Source organism: Corvus kubaryi, unplaced genomic scaffold (assembly GCF_017639235.1).
Source record: "Corvus kubaryi isolate FWS band 111438036 unplaced genomic scaffold, C.kubaryi_AGA036_p1.0 37385, whole genome shotgun sequence".
NCBI lineage: Eukaryota > Metazoa > Chordata > Aves > Passeriformes > Corvidae > Corvus > Corvus kubaryi.
Window position 1 is genome coordinate 34,130,629 of NW_024581127.1, and position 5,869 is coordinate 34,136,497.

Sequence of the window (5,869 nt, forward strand, 5' to 3'; positions counted from 1 at the left end):
TCTCTACCACTGAGCTCCTCACTTGAATGGAAGAGTCACTGCTGTCTGCATCTTCATTTTCTAAATGGAGAGCATAAGACATTCAAGGAAAGAACTGCTTTGGATTAAGCTCTCCCAGCTACAACAGAAACCCATTGGAATTTGATTATACCAGACCACCAAATACCCTGGAAAAGCTGTGTCAGCCTCTCAGGTCCACTATGACAGTGTTGTGGTTTTTCATAATTATGGCATTATTAGTAACTTCCCCAGTGATCTCCACCCTTTGCCCAGAGGTGATCTGGGAAGGTTAAGTCAGGAATAGCTCTGAGAAGCTGCTGAGTGGAAATGAAAGGAGTTGTAATGAACACAGGATCCAGTCAGGGAGAAGGAACCAGGCAGGCTGAGCCTTTGCCTCACCCTTGGTTTCTGGAGCAACCCTTCAGCGAGTGTGATCAGTCAAGCATTTAGTTACAGAAATATTTGGGTCTGCCAGCACACAAAAAGCTCCCAAATATCCCCCAAATCCACATCCCATATCCCACCCTGTTCTTCTCTTTCTTTGGCTCTGCACCATTCAGCTTGTCCTAAAATTCCCACCCCAAAGTCCCATTCACTGCTTGGCTTTTTTGACCTGAAACAACGTCCACATCATCAGTTCTGGCTCAGGATAAACTTTCTCCCCATTTCAGCCTGCCAGTGAACACTCCTGGCCGCAGATTCATGCATGTTGCAATCTTTTCTCAGTAACTGCCTCCTCTGGAGTGTTATATGTCTTTCAGCAGAATGAACAATATTTCCTGGGAGTCTGTAGATCTTCCAACAGACTCAACTCCCTCTCAGGGTGGCTTTTGGTCTTTTATCAGGCAGTGTGGGACAGGTTTGGTGCCACAATGGCAGTGCTGAGAATGGGGAGCACAATGCTGCAAGGGAAGAGAGGGTGCAGGGGGAAGCCACATCCCTTTTTTTTCATATTAAACACTACCCACTACTTCTTTATTTTTCTTTTTTTTTCCCCCCACCAATGGTTGCGTTGACCAAGTTTGCAGGAAACCATGAACACTTTTAAAATGTAATCAACTCACTAATTTCAGAGAAGTTGCAGCTTCTTGTGGTTTTCATTTCACAATGCCTGTAAGAAGAAGGCTGTTTTGGGTGCTCTTGTCTCACACCAAGTAATGAACTGAATTTGTAAATTCAGCTGTGAGCTGGAACTTGGCTCTGACTCCCACTGAACCCTGGATCCAAAGGTGGCAGTAAATACCCAGCTCCCTCTGCACCATTCTTGTAATTTCCCATGAGGAATTGCTCTCTGGTTACAGGATACTACTTTCAATCACAAGACCCCCAGTTTCCCTGGTTCTCCATATATAAATGCCAGGGATGTATAGATGAGCTTATTCCCTGATATATTTCCCTTAGCTTGTTCTTTTGTTTTGTCGACAGGAAGTTCAATGGCTTTGGAGCCTGGTATCCGAGTTTCTGTGCCCAGTGAAGAATCAGTGGTTAAGTCTTGAGGTCTTGGTTTTATTTTTATGAAATACTTCCTTTAAATCATCTGGGTTTTGTAGCACACCCCTCATTTCCAAAGCCATTAACCTGGTGATCAGGAAGGGACTATTCAGGGACAAACAGTCACAAACAAACTGTTCCTGAAATGGTTCTCCAATTTACCATCCAAGTCTCTGACAGTATTGACTACATACAATCTGACAAGGTAGCAATGCTACTGAAATAATAAAAGTACAGTTATTTGAATTCATGTATTATGCTTTTCTAACCACACTTCTGCTTGTGTGACAAAATCCATGATGTAGGTTGGCTTTTTGCCACTTTCTCCTCCCTGTAAAATTACCTCATGGGCTATGGAGAAGTAGATGTTTCAAAAGAATCTCCAAAAAATGGACTAAAAGAAAATAGGGAGAACAGACCAATTATTTTAGAAAGAATTCTGTGTAATTCCATTTGTATTAAAACTAGGAAAGGTTCAGAATAGATCAACAAGATGATAAAACCTCAGAAAAAAACTTGGAATGATTGAACAGATTAGGTGTCTTTGACCTGAAAAATAAGTGACTGAAAGAAAAGATGGTATAAGCCAGCTGACACCAAAGATGGTATAAGACCAAGGTTGTGGAAGGGATGAGAGTGCAGACTGAGGATTACTCTGCTTCTTTTGCAGGGACAAAGTGAGCCCTCTGGAGCAGTTATTACCATTAATTTGCTCGATCCAGGTTTGTGATATGGGCAGAATTAAAAAAAAGTCATAATAGCTGTGAAAGAGGTTTCAATATGTACTGACCAGTTCTTATTGATTTCATAACCAGAGGGAGGAGATGTTTACTGAAATGTAGATATTTTCAGTGCGGGTGGCTACATCTGAACTGTGTCCCTCCAAAGCTTCCTTTATACTGATGGGGAGTGAATCAATTGACTTAGTGAAGTCCAAGACTTCCTCTCACCTTAAAATAGATGCATGTAAAGGTCAGACTGGCTGTGCACTCAACAGGCCTGTTTCATTCCATGGGCTGCAGAACAGAGACCAAGATGCAGGCATAGAAATTTAGAGTGCAATTAAAATGGTTGTAATCAACCTTTCCATTTTGTCTGGCAGCCCTAGAGACTGAGTTCTGTGGTTTTCATTGGCTGCTTGACAGTGATCCCACCACTTCCCTGGGCAGTCTGTTCCAAATCTTGGCCACCTTTCCAGAGTAGAAATTCTTCCTAATATCCAATCTAACTGTACATTGAGGCACACTTGACTGGAGAGAAGCTCACAACGACTTACCCGCCTTCAGTTGCAGCATGGCAGCATCTCTGCTCTTTGAGCAACTTGTCTGTATTTTGTGTCTTTTTAATGTATGTGTGAGCACAGCTGAAAAAAACTAGTCGAAAGCAGTAACAGCACCAGAGGGAAGTGACCATCTGCTGTCTTTAGAGAGAAATCTGTCTTGAAAAATATTGTAGAAACTGCTTTTCCTTCTTCGTATATGTGCTGGACAACTTAAAAAACCACAGAAACCAAATGCTCTTGAGTATACACTCCTGGTAGGTAAGAAATGTATTGCAAGAAATTGTATTGGAAAGGCTTGTGAGAAAGACAGAGAGAGACTTCTTACCAGGCCTCTAGTGGCAGAAAAAGGGACGATCGTTTTAAACTGAGAGTAGATTTAAACTGGAGATAAATTTTTTTATGATGAGAGTGGTGAGACTCTGGCACAGGCTGCCCAGAGAAGCTGTGGATGCCCCATCCCTGGAAGTGTTCAAGGTCAGGTTTAACAGGGCTTGGAGCAACGCGGTTTAGTGGAAGGTGACCCTGCCCATAGCAGGGAGGTTGGATCTAGATGTCTGAAGGTTCCTTCCAACCCAAACCATTCTGTGGTTCTATAAACACTATTCTTTACACCTCGGCTTTGGCTAATTCTATGTGTCTGTGGTTCTCCCAAAAAGACAAGAGATTTGCTAAAGAGAGGATATCTAAGATACTGAATAACAACTGTGAAGTGGCAGCAGTGTCTAATATCAGACAGTTTAGCTTTATAGCAGAACCCAGTTCTGAAAAATGCTTTTTTTTCTATTTTCAGCGTTTTCCAAGTAGGATTGAGTTGACTCAGCTGACAAAGAGGTCAGGACCATAATGAATAGGAGCTAACAAAATCCCAACCTTTCTCTTCCAGAGAAGGGATGATCTATTTTTAGTCAATTTACCTGTTAATAACTTCTTATCTTTTCATGAAATCATAGAATGTTAGAATGATTTGGGTTGCAAGGGACCTTCAAGACCAACCAGTTTCAAATCCTGCCATGGGCAGGGACACCTTCCACTATTCCAGGTTGCTCCAAGCACAGTCCAACCTGGCCTTGAACACTTCTGGGGATGGGGCAGCCACAGCTTCTCTGGGCCATCTATGCCAGTATCTCACCACTCTCACAGTAAAGAATTTCTTCCTAAAATCCAATTCAAATCTAACCTTTTTCAGCTTAAAGCCATCCTTCTTATCTGTGATGCCATGACCAGAGAAAAAGAATAGATGGCAAGTATCTAACTTTTAATTCATTTAATGGACATGATTATATGCTCATTTCAGTGAATGAAGGACTCAGGTTCCACAATATCTGAATATTCCCCCACCCTGCATTGAATATTTTGAGGATGGAAATGTTGCAGCATTAGGAATCGATGACATATTGCACTGACTGTTCCCTATAAAAGACTGCACTGATGGATCCCCAACAGTTTTTTCATTTAATTCATCCTGTTCTGAGGAGGAGGAATCATATACTCTGAGACACTTTTAAAAATAAACTTCCAATATGCTGAAGCCTTAGTGCCTTTCCAAACTTTGAAATGAGTAAAGCTGTGTGGAGTATAATGGCTCTCATATCTACTCTAAAAGCCTTTTCTCACCTCAAATTAGTCAATGATTGCAAAGCGTCAGATAAAATCACTACCTGCTCTTTATGACACAGCCTCAAAACAAAGCCTTCAAACCTGGTAATCTGTGTTAATGGATGACAAATGGAACCACTGGGGCAGATTTGTGGCTGGTGGAGGTTTCAGTCATGCTTCGCTTGACGCACATCTACTGAAGTTCTCTTTTCCGTGCCACAGATGGGTTCCAAACTTTTTTGAACATGTCTAGTCTCCCTGTACTACTATTAACACCTTCCCACACTCTGGAGTGGGTGTCTGAACCCCAAAGTGAAGCTCTGTGCTTTATTGGCTCTAATAGATGGAATTAAATGACTGTGGTATTTGTTTGCTCCTGACAATCTCCAAAGAATATATGAGAAACAGCATCTTGGGTTTTTTGGGATCTTCATTCTCAGCATGTCAAAATCATAGAGTTGGGGGGTTGCCTTTTTCTTTTTTTACTTTTTTCTCATGCCTTTCATTTTTTTTCTTCTGTGCCACCTTCCTCCACTGTGGGGGCTTTCCCCATCCAGAGAAAATGCTTTAATCTCTTATCCCAAGATGTTATCTAGATTGTGTTGGATTTCAGCATATATTTTCATATATTTTCACATCTTTTCAGCTGGGTTCAGACTCTTCCTAGAGGAAGATGGTAACAGTTGATGAGAATAGTTTAAGACCATATGTTGCTACAAACCAGAAGAATTAGGCACAGCCCATACAACTGTGCTGCATGGAGTGCAGGCTGAAAATAAGAACTGAGGTATAGCCCCAGAGAAAAGCTGCAAATACTAATTAGCACCCCCTAGGAAAAATAGACTTTTAGTTGTTAATTGTGAACCATAACTGGCCTAATGGTCACTACACGAGGGGCTGTTTTCCTGAGGAAGGGGGAATACTGGAAAATTCAAGCTTGTGATACCCGTATGTATTGTAACAGTGTGTCCAAAAGCTGTTGCATTCACTAAGAATTTCATCTTCCTGAAGCAGAGCAATTTTTGGCCTGGAATCTGTGGAGTGCTTTGCTAAAGAAAACACTAAAAGAAGTCTGGTTTCTACTGTGTGAAGAGCATGAGGGAGACATTTCACAGTTGAGACACCATTTTAGGGTCATTCCTCCAGGTTCCACCTCTGTCCTAGCTCAGCTGCAACAGTTTATCCTGGTTGTGCCACATATTTTTAACTAAACGTGAGTTTAAATAAATATTTTAAAAAATTAGGAATCACTACAGATCTCAATAGGCCCTGGGCCACTCTATTTTAACAGTGAATAAATGTGTATGCAAATTGTTATTATTAACATTAAAAACAAATCTGGCATCTCTTAATTAAGGAGCACTAAAGTGTTTGTGGCAAGTTCTTCTGTTGTGTTTCTCTTCTTTGATGTAGAATTTATGATTCAACCAGGCATAAATCCTTTCTCCGGTGTCTTGTTCTTGTTCTGTTCTTACAGATTCATGGAATTGTTAAGGTTGG